This window comes from Mus pahari, chromosome 1 (genome assembly GCF_900095145.1).
Source record: "Mus pahari chromosome 1, PAHARI_EIJ_v1.1, whole genome shotgun sequence".
NCBI classification, from domain to species: Eukaryota; Metazoa; Chordata; class Mammalia; order Rodentia; family Muridae; genus Mus; species Mus pahari.
The window spans coordinates 102,882,101-102,900,584 of record NC_034590.1 but is presented as its reverse complement, the minus strand read 5'-3'; positions in this window follow the sequence as shown (position 1 = coordinate 102,900,584).

Sequence of the window (18,484 nt, the reverse complement as noted above, 5' to 3'; positions counted from 1 at the left end):
ATGACTATCCATTGTACTGCTTGGTTATAATACAATACTACTTCTTCTTCCTCCTCCTCTTCCTCCTCCTCCTCCTCTTCCTCCTCCTCCTCCCCTTCCTCCTCCTCCTCCTCCTCNTCCTCCTCCTCCTCCTCCTCCTCCTCCCCCTTCCTCCTCCTCCTCTGCCTCTCTCTCTCTCCTCAAGTTTCTCTACCCTGGGAGTTCCTCTCAGTTGGTTTCTGTGACCCTCACTGAGGGACCTGGGGGCTTAGGTTTGAGCACAGTCTTACTTTCAGGTCCTAAGAAGCTCCAGGCTCATCTGTGCTAGTTCCTGTCTCTGTTCTGTATCACCATTTGCCTGAGGAGCTTAGGTTACTTTCACTCAGTTTACGTAGGAAGTGGTATTTGAAAGCAAGGTCTGGGGTCTCAGTGTGCTCAGTGACTGGATCGGCCTTTTCCTGTTCCATTTAATGCAATTATCTGCCACTTGTTGTATGGATCATGCTGCTTTTATAGTTGGAATTTCCTAACAATTCTTGGAGGAAACAGAAACAGCCAAAGCAGGGAGGGTCCTTGGTTCTCTGCAGTGTCTATAGCCAGGCAGAGGTCTTTAACTCTCCTTATATTTTATTAGAGTTCAACGTAAGCAGCTCCATTTTTTAAAAAATATTTTATGTATGTATGTATGTATGTATGTATGTATGTATGTATGTATGTATGTATTTTCATGTGTACCAGTATTTTGCCTTATGTATGTCTACGTGAGGGTACTGGAAGCTCTGGAACTGGACGGAGTTTCAGACAGCTGTGAGCTGCTGTGTAGATGCTGGGAATTGAACCTGGATCCTCTGGAACCACTGAGCCATCTCTCCAGCCCAAGCATCTCCACTTTTATTCTACTAACACTCATAGTACCCAGGTAACAAATGGGAAGAGAGCAGAACACCTAAGGCAGGAAGGGTGGTGCCTGCCTGTGATCCAGCACTTATGGAGCCCAGGCTGGAAGACAGATGAACACTCACGACCAGCCTGGCCTCTGTGTTGCGAGAGACCCTGATTCAGAGCAAGAATAACGAGAGGAGGGAGAAATCTTAAGGGTGGAGGAAGCAGTGAGTAACGGAATATATGTGATGAAAAATCAGAAAGGCAGACTGTGGTGGTTTGCATAATAGCGGTCCCCCATAGGCTTATAGATTGGATGCTGGTCATTAGGGAGTGGCACTACTTGGGAGGGATTGGGAAGTGTGGCCTTGTTAGAATTGTTGAGGCTTTACTGAAAGAAGTGTGTCACTGGGTGTTGGCTTTGAGGTTTCAAAAGCTCAAGCTAGGCCCAATGTCTCTCTCTTCCTTCTGCCTGTGGATCTGGATGTAGAAGTCTCAACTTCTCCAGCATCATGTCTCCCTGTGTGGCACCATGCATCTGATCATGACGATAATGGACTGAACCTCTGAAAGATAAGGATTTGGGGAAGAAAGGAAGAATAAAGAAAACAAGGAAGGAAGGAAGGAAGAAGAAGGAAAGATTTGCAATCAGTATTGGACAAATTTGACTTCAGAGAGACTTCTGAACCAGCCGTGAACACAGCCCCCTTCTCTGTTTTGTTGGTCATGGTCAGTTTTAGGTGTTTTTGATGTGACTCTGAGAGTTCTAAATTTGTTTTAAAAACTGACTGGCCTCTTTACTTCCAGTGCACTGAACTTCAGTGAGGTGACCCTGGAAAGGAGACAGAGCTTTTAAACAAAGGCACATTTACTTGTAAGCAGGCTGGACAACTGTCCCAATACACTTCTCTGCTTGGCAGCTATGACATTTCCTTTAACATAACTTGTGAGACTTATTAAAACTTCTCAAAAAGGAGAAGAGTGTGGCTATAACTTTGAGTTTTTTTCATAACTTCCTATTTAAATTTCTTTTCTCATATTTTAAGCCACCCCCTTTTCTTTCTTGGTCAGACCTTGAAAGAGACTGGCTCATCTGACTAACAATTTTGAAGATGGAACAATTCATTTTATTTATCAGATTTGTCCTCACACCCCCTACTTCAGTAATTTCCAATGTTATCTTTCAGCTGAGAGATGAAAATATTATTTTTATATTTATTTTGTTATTTTGTTATTCCTTCTTTTCCTGATTTCTTGAATTGAATGCTTGGTCTTTGCACTAGTTACTTTTCTATTACTGTGCTAAAACACACAACTGAGGCATTGTAAGAAAAATGGTTTATTTGGACTTACAGTTCCAGAAGGGTGCAAGTCCATCACTGCTGTAGTGGAGAAACACTACAACAGGCAAGCATGGTCGAGAGCAGGAAACTGAGAACTCACATTTTGATCCATATGTAGGAAGAGAAAGTGAACATGAAGTGATTTTTTTTGCATTTTGAAGCATGAAAACCATCCCCAGAAACATACTTCCTTCAGCAAGGTCACACCTCCTAAGCCCCCCAAACGACCACCACATTGGGGTAGAGGTGGGAGTATCCAAATGCCCAGACTATGGGGGACATGCCATTCAAACTACCACAATTATTTAATTTTAATATTCATTGTTTTGTTGTAAATAAGCTTGAGATAGCAAGTTCTCTCTCAATATTATTTTGGCTTCATGTCATGAACTTTGATGAACTGTACTTTGGTTTGTATCAATTTCTAAAGGTTATTTAATTTACTTTATTTTTTTTAAGCTTTATTATCTAGAAGAGAGTTTTAGGGGGGCTTGTTTATTTATTTGTTTTGTTGTTGTTATTTGTTTTTTTTTCCTTCGAGTAGGGTTCCTCTGTGTAGCCCTGGCTGTCCTAGTACTTGGACTAGGCTGTCCTTGAACTCATAGAGATCTGACTGCCTCTGCCTCCAGAGTACTGGAATTAAAGGCTCACACCATCATGCTGGGCTAGAACAGAGTATTAATTTCTAGCTTAATTTAACTATAATCAGAGAAGGTAATAGCCATGATTTCTATATTTACAAACTGAGAATTCTTTGTGGCACAATATATGAACATATGTTTTGAAATATTGCATGGTTTTAAATAGAACTACTATTTTCTGTGTATTGAACACATACTTCCCATCTTGACATATACCATAATTATATATTATATTATTAAAATATCTGTATCTTTATTTGTCACAATTTTTGTTAAAATTGCTTTTTATAAGTTTTTGCATTGCAAACTATAATTAGAAACATTTATAACTATCTTATTTTATTTACAAGATCACTTCTCTAGAAAACTCAAATACCCTCACACCATCAATATTTTTCCTTCTGAACTAATTGTGGCTTAGCTCTATGCTTCCACTGGTTTTTTTTTTGTGTTAAGATTGAACTGCTTTCATGATTTGATTTGTAGCAAGAACTCACATTATGCTATTTCTCATCACCCCTGAAGACCAGATAACACATTGTAGACTTAAGTCTCATTTTCACAAATGTTTTCTAAGTTATTTACAATTTGTGGCTATTGTGAGTGAAAAATGTTTCTTCTATTGGACTTTCTAATTAGTTACTATGTGTATAGTAAATTCATTTTGAGTACTGTGTTCTAGTGTTGAACACATCTTTGTAGCCAGCCACAGTATCACAGTAAACTTTTAGTAGCATTTTTCAGTTCATTCATTTACTGTCATGTAAGTCTGTGTCAACTTGGCACACACCTAGGTACATCAAGAGGTAAGAAACTCAATTAGGAGCTGCTTCAGTTCCAGGTGGTCCAGCTTCTTTCTTGAGCTCTTGCCTTGACTTCTCTTGGTGATGGCTGACAACTGTAGGATGAATTAAACCCTTTCTCCCCAAGTTGCTTTTGATCATGATGCTTATCACTGCAACAAAAAGCCAATGAGGACAGACACTCTCTCAGTCATGATAATTTGACTTCTCCTCTTAACCTTTAATTTTTACTTTTTTTTTCTTGTCATGTTGTACTGGCTAGCAGTTTAGTAAACAATTGAAACTGCCCTTAAGGGCTTCTTTGCTTTACCTTTTTAAAATGAGTGTAATGCACTGATTTGTCATGGAAATAAAGTTCTCCAGTGATAAATGAGTTTTATTGAGAATAGCCTGGAATAAAGGTGGTAGAGATTCACACAAAAAGTTCACTTATTTCAGTATCAAGAAAGTTAGTATGTGCTCATTCTATGCATGGCTTAAAAATCCCTATATCTGCGACTCTCTTGGCTTTCCCTCATGGTTATGAGAAAACCGTAGTCATAAGTCTGTCTGTCCTTTTTACCAGGGATGCACCCCCTCCTCCTTCCCACCCAGTTGTCTCTGTGGAAACTGGGAAGGGGGACAGCTGCTTTCCATCCATGTTTTAGCTTGAGTTGTGCAAAACATTTTGAATTCTCTTAACTCCTTTTGGTTATTTTTCTATTTTTATTTCTAATTTTATATTTTTCCTGCTTTCTCACATTTGTTGATCAGTCTAACAAGAACTGACTGCTGGTTTCTTTATTTCCTCTTTAAAATAACAGCCTTCAATTTGATTCTGCCATGTTTTGTTTGCTACACCATTCATTGCTGTTTATCATTATTGACTCGTTCCGTACTTCTTCTGTTTGTGGTTATTTGTTGTTATTTGAGTTAGTTATTTTCTGCCTGTTTGAATTCTTTAATGATTAATAGTGAAAGGCTTAAAGACGACATTTTTCTCTGAGAATTTCAGGATACAGTCTGAGTCGCTTTTGTTATTTTTATTTTTAGTTACTGTGCATTTATGGGTTTGATATCTCTCCCATCTCTCTCTCTCTTTCTCTCTCTCTCTCTCTCTCTCTCTCTCTCTCTCTCTCTCTCTCACACACACACACACACACACACACACACACACCTCTGCCATCAGAGTAGACAGGAGGCATGTGAACGCATACCATGGATGAAGATGAAGCTGTGTTTACCTTTCTTTGCTGTTACTTTTAGCTTTGCTGCATTGCGGTAGTTAAAAGAAAAACTAACCTTTAATGCTAGACGTTACCAGGTTTTATCTGTCACTCAGTTTTTACAAATGAATGAATGGACACTTGAAAAGAAATGGACAAACCCAACAGGCTTTTTGTTCTGTTTTTGCCTATGTCCTTATTTATGCTTAGTTTATGGAAGCCATTAGTACCTAAGATAGTGAGTTGTCTTCCTTCATTATTTTGCTTTTTTTAATGGGTTATCTTTTTTCCTGCAAGTTTTACTTTATTTTAATTTTAAATTCTTTGGCAAATAAAAAGCATGAAGTGTGTCATTTCTTTGTGGCTTTTTAAAAAGCTCAATGGTCTCCTAGAATTTGTTTGTCTAATACTGATATCACAAACATGCTTTCTTTCCATCTGCTCCCTGATGTGTTGGGAATGTATCTAACCCTAGAAACATATAAATTCTGGAAGCCTGAGGGGACAGACAGCATGTTGGCAGGAACTCTCAGAGGAGCCCAGCATTACACAAAGCCACTGACACCTTATGCAAGAAATTCGCCTGTGAGGACATATACTCAGACACCACCCTTGTGATGGATACTCAGAGCCAAGTATTGCTATTTCAAGGCAATATAAAGGACCTTCTAAGTGTTGTGTGAGAGACCCTTTTCATCTTTTGTCTTCCCAGATTCACTTAGGATCTATCAGAACATCCACTCCTCAGATTTTTCAATCTCCCTGATCACTCATCAATACGATAGCTCTCTTTGGAATCTCTATTACAGAGGTTGACAATATCTTTGTCCTAATTTCTAAGTCTGTGCCTCAAGGCATGTAGCTGGATCTAGTTTCTGATCCCTTATATAAGTTCTTTTTAAAAACAAATTGAACTTAATTTTTATGACCTTTCATTTATGTTTACAACAGCAATGTTTCACTTCAAATTTATAATCTTATTTTATATTTTTGGGTTAGTCTTTTCTTTCTTGGGCTTTTCTTGTTTCTTTTCCTTTCAATATATCTTTTGGATGTTCTGCTTCCTGATTTTACCCAGAGGCAGATGGAAAATGTCTAGTCTGTTTCAGTTCTGACTAATGACCATCTTTGCAACATTAGATACTATTCCGAATCAATCCACTTGTCAGTTAGAAGGAGAGCTACCTGAGGTCACTTACATTGCTTTTATTTAGATTATACCTATTTGTTCTAATTTATGTTACGTATTATAGTCTATTTAACTAGTGTATATTTTCAATCCCAGACCATTATTTCATTTTTAATGTTTTGTTTTTATTTTGGGATTATAATGCAATTACATAATTTCCCCAATTTTCTTCCCTGTAAACCATCCCACAATCCCCCCTTCTTCTTTCAAATTCTTGGATTATTTTATATATACAGGGGGCAGGGAGAGAGAGAGAGAGAGAGAGAGAGAGAGAGAGAGAGAGAGAGAGAGAGATTAAACAAGATTATGTATTTCTAAATGCATAAATATCCCCTGTTCAGTCTGTGTAATGTTATGTGTACATATATTTTAAGGGTTGACTGTTTGGTGTTTGTGGTGGTTTGAGTATTCTTGGCCCATGGAAAGTAGCACAATTAGGAGGTGTGGCCTTTTGGAGGAGGTGTGGCCTTTTTAGAGGAAGTGTGTCACTGTGGAAGAAGGCTTTGAGGTCTTATACATGTGCTGAAGTCTGGCCAGTGTGACCCAGATCCTCTTCCCAGCTGCCTATGGAAGACAGTCTCCTCCTGGCTGCCTTTGGATCAAAATGTCTAAGTTTCCAGTACCATGTCTACCTGAACCATGATGATAATCAACTGAACCTCTAAAACTGCAAGCCAAACTCAACTAAATGTTTTTCTTTTCTTTCTTTTTTTTTTTTTTAGATTTATTTATTTATTATATGTAAGTACACTGTAGCTGTCTTCAGACACTCCAGAAGAGGGAGTCAGATCTTGTTAAGGATGGTTGTGAGCCACCATGTGGTTGCTGGGATTTGAACTCTGCACCTTTGGAAGAGCAGTCGGGTGCTCTTACCTGCTGAGCCATCTCACCAGCCCAAATGTTTTCCTTTGTAAGAGTTACCTTGGTCATGTCCCTTCACAGCAATGAAACCCCAACTAAGATAGTATTAGTCAACCAACTGGCATGCTCTTCCCTAGGGAAGGTCATTTCTCCCACTCACAGCTTTCCTTGGTTGCTGTAGTTCTTTGTATAGGGATGAGGCTACATGAGCAGCTTCGTGGTGCTGTGGCTATGACCTACCTGATGTGGGTGCTGGGAACCAAATCCATGTCCTCTTCAAGAGCAGCAAGTGCTCTTAAAGCTGGGCCATCTCTCTGCCCACAAGTTCTATTATTTTAAATTTCTTACCTTTGTCATGAGAATTTTCTAGATTTTACACATACACACACACCCTGCCTTTAATAATGTAGCTTTACTTGTTTAGATTAAATTTCACCTCTAATTCTTTCAGTGGTTTTCCTAAACAACTCTTTCTGTCCCACATCTGAGGGCAATGTGTCTCTTTAGTCCTTGTTCATTTGTGATTATTTTTGTGCTGTCATTATGAGTGACCATGTAAGAAGCCTTATATTAAATATGCCCCCTTCCAATTTATGAAGATTTTTTGACATCAAATATCTCTCAGCTGGATTCCTAGCTTAACTTTTCTCAGAGATTTATCCTGCCTTCCAACCATGAAGTATACCTTTTTAAACTTTGTTTTGTTTTGCTTTTAAAGTTTCAAGTGTGCCTGAATGTGTGTGCATGTCCATCCCCACAGAGGCCAGAAGAGGGCATCAAGTCCCCTGAAGATGGAGTTATGGGCAGTTTTGAGTGGCCTGATGTAGGTGCTGAAAAATCAAACTTTATTTACAAAAACAGCCAATGCTTTTGACCACAGTGCCATCTCTCCCAGCCTTTCTGTATTTCTAAGGTTTGGTAAATTTCCCTAAGATATTGAAGAAGAGTTACAGAAGCATAGGTAGACAAATAAAGTTAAAGTGGGCTCCCCAAGATGGTGGCTTCCTGTTCCAGGGGGACATTTGGTAAAGAAAAGTGGGAAGACACAAGAGTGGGTATCTAAACAGGACCAATATGGGAAAAGGGAAACCCAAGGGCTCTAAAAATATTCAAGCCACCATCATTTTAGCAGATCCCTGTCTACAAGCCAGTCCCAGGCCAAATGGATTAAGCTGTTGCTTTCTTTTTTCTTATGACTTAGTCTTCTGTCTTTCCAGGTTATTGGATTCTTTGTCCATCCTTATCAGGGAATGACCTTGCAAGTCTACTAACATCCTTGTTACAACATGACTTCCTGATGTTAGTCTGTATTTGTTACTTCTCTATTGTGATAAAGCATCATGGCCAATGCAACTTATGAAAAAAAAAAGTATTTATTTGGGATACTGGTTTCAGGATGTTAGAGTCCATGATGGCAGATTGATGGCAGGTTGCTTCCACATAGCAACAGCTGAGTTCTCATCTCTAACTACAAGCAGGAGGCAAAGAATGTACTGGGGATTGCAGGAGCTTTTGAAACCTCAAAGCCTGCCCCACTTCTGACATACTTTCTCCCAATAGGCCACACCCCCTAATCCTTCCCAAATAGTTCCACCAACTGGGAACCAAGCATTTAAACAGATGGGTCTATGGGTCCATTCTCATTCAAACCACTTCCTGATTTCTCTTTCACTGAGTTGGATGACGGAGACTTGATGCTTTCACGGATATTCCTGTCAATTATACTTTCTCTCTCCCTTTGTCAGTACACTCTCCATTCTAGGTGATCTGTATTTCAGTTACTGTCATCTACCCTCCTCATCCACTGTCTTGCTTCTTATCTTACATCTTTTCTTTCTGTATTTTGTTTACCTCTCCTTAATTTCTTCCTTGTGTCTTTTGACTCAGTCTTCTGCAAAGCCAGTACTTCTTGTTTATAATAGATTGGTGATACATTCTTCCACGGGGTTTGTCTTCCATTTTCCCCCTTAATTCTGCATATCCCTGATCATACTATTTGTGTTTTGTTGTCCCACTGTTGCCCTTAAGCTTTGTGGGAATTTTGATTGGTTAATTTCCCTGTGACTCTGCTGCTGCTGCTGTTACAAAGTGTGGACCTAATGGAACAGAAATCATCTTCTAGGTGGGGTTAGAGGACAGAGATGCTCCTAATGTTTATACCCATAGCATCCCTCCACATTCTCTAGGACCTCTTTTCCTAGTCCTTCCTACTTACCAGAAAAGGGAAGCAAACCTTACTTTTAGTCCTATGCTAAAGAAATCAAATAGATTTTAGGTTAAATTTACCCAATAATCTCAGGATACAGGATGATGGGCCCATCCTCTATCCAAACCCTTTAAGAATCAATTATGCCATCTAAATCTGTTCAGGTGAGAATTTTATTTCATTGATATCCATTCTCAGGCCAAATTCAAGCCTCAGAATGAACCAAGTAGAGAGCTATCACTAAGTCATGACGATAAAAAATGAGTGGTAGAGTCCAGTCCTGCCCTTGCTGAAAGCAAACAACTTCCAACCAGCTCGAGTGGGCGGCTGGGATTCAAACCCAAGGCTCCTTTCTCAGTCAAAGGACAAATGAGCCGGAAGCAATTTCTCTGTATTCACTAACTCATTGAATATATATGTTATCCTCTCCCAGGCAGTGTGACAGGGTGAGGGCAGTGAAGCAGCTGGCCTTGGACATTTCTGTCCCATCTGGATGCTGTATCCATAGGAGATATCTTCCAAACAGATAATATCTTCCAAAAATCCTTCAAATAGAAATATTTCCATCCTGGAGGGAAGCTCTGTGTGACTCTAAAAGTAAGTAACTTAGAAGTCTCAGGAAGTCACAGAAAATTACAAGATTCACACCCCTCCTCCAACATCTCAAAAGCACAGTAAGGGCTAAGGAGGAGACTCTCTGACCTGCCGGGCTACCTGTCAGTCATGTAGAGTGCTCCAATCATGTACCTTTTATGAGTCATCACTCATGTTGGATAAATATTTTGCTGATACAAAAAAATCCTGTCCTGTAACTTTTTAACCCACATTCCCCTAATTATCTCCAATACACTCATTTGTTCATCAAGCTGGACTTTTATAGAACCCTTTCTTTGATGATGCTCTATCTGGAGTAAATAGGCATCTCTCCAGGAAAGGCCACACAGCAATGCAAGGTTGGAAAAACCTTGGAAAGCATCCATTGTTTTCAGGCCATGACAATGTGACTTCAGCCTGGGAGTGAGTGATACACTGGACACAAAACCTGTAGGATGCAGCAAGGCAGGATGTAGACCTACCCAGAAGGTGGCCTCATGCTCCATCAAGAGGAACAAACAGTGAGCGCCATTAGGCTAGATACAAAGCTGATCAATTATTCAGAGAGACAGCCATGTCCTTCTAACCATGTCCTGTTGTTGTGTCATAACCATCTGAATCAGATGAGGTGCAGTTACCCACAAGAGAACCTTAACAAGTAAGGGATGTCGACATTCCCTCATAGAAGAGGATGGTGAGACTCACCTGAGTTTCCTGCACCTTCTCCTTGTGTGAAATTCTACCCCAGCTCCATGCAGTGCCTGGAGATGCTAGAGTGCATTAGTATAGTTAACTGAAAGCAACATGAATCTATGCAGCTGTGGATGCTGCATGCTGGTATGAGAATTTCCAATGCTGCTGCTGTTTGGAGATCACTCCCATACTCTTTCAAAAAACCCCTCCTATGCTCATGTAAGTGACCCCCAATAAGATCATGAGTACCTCAACCTAGATTTGGCACTTTTCACCATGGATGCCCTATCTGGGGTGAGTGTATTTTGTTTACATCTTCAGCACACTCCTCCAAGAGCCTTGTATAATTCAAAGGACCTTTCAGATAAACACCCTGAAAATCCTATTTATGTTTCAATGTCCTTGCAGCAGAGCCAGAAATGTTACCACCCTATTTTCTAGCAAATTCCAAATATGTAAAACCACATGCCTCTCTTATCAGATGGGAACCTCAGAGATCACCCCGGCTTACCCAAAACCAAACACCCCCAAAGGCTCTCCGCAAAAGCATTAGATGGTTTCAAAAAGACTCCCACGTCTGTTTTCAAACTGTGTCAGAAAAGTAGATTAAAGGTTTTGTTCTGAGAAAAATAGGGATAAATATTGAAACATAAATTATGGTGGTACTAATAATCGCATATTTGTGCTAAGTAACTAGAAAATTATTTGAGCATTAATTCCGTTTACATATGTTCGTTCCGATCTGTCTCCCCGAAGCGTGTGAGTCTTTGGGCTTTGAAACATTTAATCACTTAGTAAGCAGCCCTCAATGGGATTGCCTCTCATTTATTGTCTTTATTGATTTTCCACACAGGAGAATGCTCATGGTATAGAAGCTGACTGCCGGAGTGAAAGAGCTCTATCTTACTGGTGCAGAACAAAAGCTCTTGTTTTTTGTTTTTTTTTTTTTTAAAGGGCAACCCATTTTCTTCAAATCACCAGCAGGGCCAGAAAGTCCACCTTCCATCTATCAGTGGGCTGTTCCTGTGGGTGAGAGAGTGTGCCATTCAAGTGAATACACAGAGGAGTACTTGGCTTTTAAGCTTAGTTCTCGAGAGCAGGGTAGGCCCTGAGGCTCCCTGTGATGGTAACTATTGTCAGGATCTAGAATCAGGTAGCTAGAGATGAATCTCTCTGGGCATGTCTATGATGGAGTTTCTACTTTGGGGTTAATTGGGATAGGAAGACCTATCTTGAATGTGGATGGCACCATGCCCTTTCTTGGGGTCAGGGACTGAATCAGCGGGAGAAAGCAAGGCAGGCATCAGCCTTCATTGATCTCTGCTTCCTGACTGTGGATGCAATGGACCAGCTGCCTCAGGCTCCTGCCAGCTTGCCCCTCCCACTCAGATGATCTACATCCTCAAACTGTGAGCCAAAACAAACCCCTCCTTCCTTAAGCTGCTTTTGTCTGAGCAAGAGAGATACACTCCAGAGGCACACTTGGGTCCAGGGTGACACATGGATCCGTGCTCCAGTAGATTCTTGTTCAATACAGAAGAACCTTGCTGAAGACAGTGCCTGAAAAGTCCTAGAATTCGGTGTATTGGCACAGATAGGACATCTTCCTGAGTCTGATCTGAAGGGAATATCCAAGTGACTTGATAATAAGGTTGTCATTTACAGTTCCTTAGCCCCTCTGCTGAATTTTCCTAACAGTTGATGCACTAGGCATGCACTTTGGGCTGATAAAGGAAACCTTCGCCCTTGTCACTTAATGGTCGAAGAGAGAAGTTTGTGTGCTTTATCCTACCAGTGTTCCCATTCAGGAGGAAAAGACGCTGGCCACATGGCTATGGACATCACTGATTGATCTAGGACACAAAGCCTCATTCGGGAAGTCTCCAGACACATGTGCCATTGTGAAGCCACCCACAGCAAGAGTAACTCTAACTAGGACACCCAGGGTGGCCTTCTGAAGCTCTTCTTGTGTCCCAAAGCTCAAGCCCAAGAGGAGAAATGACGGAGGGATTGTGGCCCAATTGAACCAGAGAACAAGATGGGAAACCAATCTTGACTGAGAAGGTAACAACTAGTGTGTGTGTGTGTGTGTGTGTGTGTGTGTGTGTGTGTGTGTGTTTCAATCCAGCTTCACATTTTATGTAAACCAGGGAGAGAAGAGGTTCATGGAATCCCACTGAGGCAGGATAGAAAAACAGAAGTTATAGGGTTATGGAAGAGGAAGGGAGCTTCCCCACCCTCATGGGCACACACAGGAATGCCCAGGATGTCTAGTTAAAGCCTCCGCAAGCAGAGCACCAAGTGACAAGTGTTGAAGGCTTTTACCCCTCCCCAGCTGGAAGCCTGATGTTTTCTAGGAATCCAGAAACCTCTTCTACAGGGAATCCGTGCCCCTGTGCAGCCCTGTGGCTCCTGGCTTTGAGGAGATTTAATCCTGTCCAAGGCACCTCTAAAGCCTATACTCTCTCTGGTCAAAAATGAAGGAAAGAAAGAAGTCCCTTAATGATCCTTAGAGATGTTACTAGAGAACCACACAAATAATGTCCATGTCTACTGCAATAATACGTAAGCCTGACACCCCACACACACACACACACACACACATGCTCTCTGCATTTATCCCTCTTTTTAATAAACTTTGCCTCTCCTTCTCACTGGCTCATCCTGAAATTCTTTTCCATGCTTGCTGCTGGAGCAAATGGTAGAAGCCAGACAGTTAGATGTCATGGGGCTTCCCAAGGGTACTGCAGCTGACCACATTCCTGGCCTGACTGGGGCTCTGCCTAGCCTGGCTTGTATTGTTCACCTGACAGATGTTTAAAAGAGTCAGATCGAATACCACAAGGAAGTACAGTGCAGTTCGCTATGCCTTTATGTGTGACTGCTTCATAGAACAGCATGTGTCATGGGGAAGGGGCTCTCTCGGTGCCCAGGGATAGTACTGAGAGAGGAGGTGACCCTGACTTCCGAGACTAGCCTGGCTCTGACATCCAGCTCAGCTGTTTTTCTAAATAGGCACAGACAGCTTTCCTACCAAGCCAAACTCAAAGTTGTTCAGACACTGTGACAAAATGGGACCACACACTTCCTAATTTTGCCTGACCACGTGTCTTAGTCAGGGTTTCTATTCCTGCACAATCATCATGACCAAGAAGCAAGTTGGGGAGGAAAGGGTTTATTCGGCTTACATTTCCATACTGCTTTTGATCACCAAAGAATGCAGGACTGGAACTCAAGCAGGTCAGAAAGCAGGAGCTGATGCAGANGCCATGGAGGGATGTTCTTTACTGGCTTGCTTCCCCTGGCTTGCTCAGCCTGCTTTCTTATAGAATCCAAAACTACCAGCCCAGAGATGGTCCCACCCACAAGGGGCCTCTCCCCCTTTATCACTAATTGAGAAAATGCCCCACAGCTGGATCTCATGGNGGCATTTCCNCAACTGAAGCTCCTTTCTCTGTGATAACTCCAGCTGTGTCAAGTTGACACAAAGCTAGTCAGTACAATTGACCCCTTGTCAACTTGACACACAAACACATCACTAGTAAGCCTCAACCCTTAGTTTCTTATTCATCCCCAAGATCTAAACAACTTTAAAAGTCCCACAGTCTTTACAAATTCTTAAAACTTCAATTTCTCTTAAAATCCAAAGTATTTACAATTAATAGTCTCTTAACTGTGGGTTCCACTAAAATATTTCCTTCAAGAGGGAAAAGCATCAGGGCACAGTCACAATGAAAAGCAAAATCAAACTCCAACTGTCCAATATCTGGGATCCAACTCACGATCTTCTGGGCTCCTCCAAGAGCTTGGGTCATTTCTCCAGCCATGCCCTTTGTAGCACACACCTTGTCTTCTCAGCTCCAGCTGCCTGTACTTCACTGCTGCTGCTGTTCTTGGTGGTCATCTCATGTTACTGGTATCTCCAAAATGCTGCTGTCTTCCACTGTAACTATGCTACAACACTAGCCTCTCATAGGCTCTCTTCATAGTGCCAAGCCTCAACTCCTCTGCATGACCCCTTCAGTCCTGCTTGTGGACGTTGTACATCGTGGTGCGCACTAGGCTCCGCACCACGATGTACAACGTCCACAAGCAGGGGATGTTCTTTACTGGCTTGCTTCCCCTGGCTTGCTCAGCCTGCTTTCTTATAGAATCCAAAACTACCAGCCCAGAGATGGTCCCACCCACAAGGGGCCTCTCCCCCTTTATCACTAATTGAGAAAATGCCCCACAGCTGGATCTCATGGGGGCATTTCCACAACTGAAGCTCCTTTCTCTGTGATAACTCCAGCTGTGTCAAGTTGACACAAAGCTAGCCAGTACATCATGTTACAAAATTTGTTAGGGTGAGAGCCTGGGTCCCTAGTAACTCTAACCATGGAGGCTTAGCCCATCATCATCAAGCCATTAAAGCAACAAGGAAAGTGAAAAGCTGAGGAGGTGTATTCAGTGTGGCTGCCTTGGGCAGAGGAACATGAAAAGAGACTTAGTGACGATACCTACTCCCCAGTCTGAGTCTGCTGAGTCCAGAGTTCCGACATAGGTTGGGGTCTAAATAGAGACTGAGAAGTGTATCTGACTGGGAAATCCTGGTCAGGGCATGGTCCTGCCATTACTGACCCATCCTTGTCCTGGCTTCATCGCCTCCTCCCAAGTAGTCTAACAATGGTCAGAACTTGGCGACATCTCTTCTCCAGAGACAAGTTCCTCTCACACTGACACAGGCTCGACCTTTTCCCTCTCCTAGGCTAAGATTGCTAGGGAAATGCCAATTCCTTGGGGGTCACTGTTTCAGTAGTCTGACAGCCAAGGGGACAGAGGGACACAGGTGTCTTTAGATCTTCATTTCTGCCAGGATTGCTACAGTTAGAGACTAAACAAAGTCACTGTGCCACCAGCACCAAACACCTTCCTCACCAGCCATGAATGACTGTCACCTCTACACAAGTGACAGCTTCTCCCTTCCCTGTGGGTAAAGTTCTGAGGACTGTAGGCATCTATAAGTCGGTAGATAGGCAGAAGTAAGGATTGGTGTGCCTCTGGCTAGAGATTTCCTATATTTACTCTTAGAGGAGACAGAAACACAAAAAGAAGATATCCAGTTCAAAATGTAAGTTCATATTGTACAGAAGTGAAATGTCCAGGTTGCTGAAGATTTTCTTGCATTTCAGCATACCCAGACAGTGGTTCTCCGTGTAGGTTGTTGGGCTGGGTTCTGACAGCAAACAGGAGGGGAAATCAGACTAATAATGTGTGTGTGTGTGTGTGTGTGTGTGTGTGTGTGTGTGTTCACTTACAAGACATGCAATACTAACCACCCCACCATTCCCTGACTCTGTGTCATCTTCCAGACTGGTTGACTGGTTCAGTAATCTAACAAGATATGTAAATAAGGGATGATTTTGTAAGGTGTGTGGTTACAATAGCACTTGAGTGTGTCTCCTGTGTCAAAGGCTCGGTTCCCAGTATGGTAAATGTGAAGGTGGTAGGACAGTCTAGGGGGAGATGACAGGGCCATTGGTGGAACCACTGATAGAGGGATCAAGTTCTTTTGGGATGTCAGTTGTACATCAGAAACTTCTTTGAAAGTTTCTGTTTTGAAAGCCCAGCCCTTCCCCCTACCTGTGGCTTCCTTATACCCCAAATGATTGTTCCCTCTCACATGTACTCTTGTCATGATACATTCACCATAGGTAATATAGCCGGTATGCACTCACCAGAGCCTGTACTATGTTCTTCAATTGCTAAGCAAACCTCTTACCACACAGACCACATGGGGCTCGGGCAGTTTGTTGTACTCATGAGAAAGAGATCAATAACAGTGATTTCCTATTTAGGTGCTCATTTTTATCAGTAATGCTTTTATTTTTAGTGAGATTTGTACTAGTCTCTGAACCCTACAGATGAGATTTACTGAGATACCCAATCATAGAATTGTCCTGTTTCCTAACAGCATTACATCACCATGGAAACCTCTGCTTCTCTAGACCCACTCCAAATAACCCAACTAAAACCTGTGTTGCATCTTGAATCCTTTCTGGCATCCTCCTGCCAAGCTATCTCTCAGTTCTCCAAGGTATGTGCCTTCCTTCATCACCAAGACCACGCTTACATTCAGCATGTCCTCGGGGGTGATGGATAGGAGGGCATTCCGTGAAAATGACTGACTGTGTACCTTTGATACAAAATGAGATAAGGTCACTCAATACCCACTTGTGGTAGTTCAAATATGCTTGGCCCAGGGAGTGTCACTATTAGAAGGTGTGGCCTTGTTGTAGTAGGTGTGGCCTTGTTGGAGGAAATATGTCACTGGGGGCATGGGCTTTAAGACCCTCATCCTAGCTACCTAGAAGCCAGTTTTCTCCTGTTTGCCTTCGGAACAAGATCTTGAACTTGATCCTCCTGCACCATGCCTGTCTGGATGCTGCCATGCTCCTGCCTTGATGATAATGGACTGAACCTCTGAACCTGTAAGCCATCCCCAATTAAATGTTGTCCTTATAAGAGTTGCCTTGGTCATGGTGTCTGTTCACTCTAAGACACTAGTAAAACCCTAACTGAAACACTAGTCTTCCTCCTATATGTCTAATCTAACTGTGAGAAAAGAGTCAGGCAAGACAAACCTGAAGGATGTTCTACAAAATACCTGACCAGAACTCCTCAGAACTTGTCAAGACCAAAACAAAAAGGGAAAATATGAGAAACTCCTGCTGTCTGGAGAAGTCAAAAAAAGCCCTCAAAAGTAAACCATTATGGCTTGGTTATCTTAGATGGGATCATGGAACAAGACAGGGACGTTGGAAAAACTTTTGAGGCTGCCTGTCTGCCTAGCCACCGGTGTGCCTGGAGCACCTCTGATTAGCTGCTCAGGGGAAGCAGAACACAGTCACATTCTGTAACGGTAGTCCTTAGCCTGGTGGTCCTTAGCCTGGTGGTCCTTAGCCTGGTGGTCCTTAGCCTGGTAGTCCTTAGCCTGGTAGTCCTTAGCCTGTGTTTTTCCAGGTAGGAAACAGCAGAGTGTGGGATGACTGCTGTGGTTCCCAGCCTCCTGTGTACCCACGTGCTGCTGGCATACTTCTGGAAGTTGGGAACTAGACTTCCTGGTCCACACTTCCCCGCAGGGCATCCACGTTCCAAGAGCCTGGTAGGAGGCAAAAACCAGCTTGGTTCCTAGTGAGTGCTGAGAGTATAGAAGGACTGGGAGAGAGAAGGCCTTCTACTGTTGATTTAGGCACAGCTCTATATGAGGAAGGCCTCTACCTATAACGATTCTTCATGAAGACATGGTACTTGTTTGTTCAAGCTGCTTTAGTTGTTGGTGGATGTGAATGCATACACCGTACTCAGGTGAACCAGGGATTAAATACCACTTATGGGGAGGAATGCCCAGGAAGGGAAGCTCATTGGCTGAACACTTGGGGCCTATCTAGATACCTCATTAGCATGGAGTGCTCCAGGGTTTTTATGTGCAGTGACAAATTACCGTGGTCCTCTCAGTGGTGTGTGGGGGTTGTGTGTTCCAGAACAGGTAGAGGTAGGCAGGGAGTGGTCCCATTCCTACTGTTCTCAAGTCTGAGATTTACAGGGTCTGGGCTCATTCAACTTTACCAGTTCTTCTTTCTGGTGCCATAATTCATTTGCCCCACTAAAACTAAAAGAATTCATCATGCGGAGAATTTAGTTGATGGAAACAATTGCTTGTTGGAGACAAAGTTGGCTTTGCGTTGGTTGATATGCTTGATGAGGCAGTGTCTCCCTCCAGCTCTACCACTGCCCATTCATCCCTTTCTCAGGGCAAGTTCACCTCATGCTAAGTAACATGCTATCACTTGAAAACCCAGGAAAGAGATTCTTGGTTTAACAGCATCATTCTGTGCTGTGAGAGGCTGGGCAGAGCCAGGGATTCCTTTCTAGACTCTGAAGTCAGCTCCGCTAGAACCCCCAACCAAGGTCCAGTGAGTTTCTTAGTAATGAGTGGAGAGCTGTTTGAATTGGTCAGCCCACATCCCCTCAGCCAGCCCCCGCTGCTGACTCCGCCAAAGCACATCAACAGGTATCTCATGCTATTGATGAGATAAAGCCTCTTCT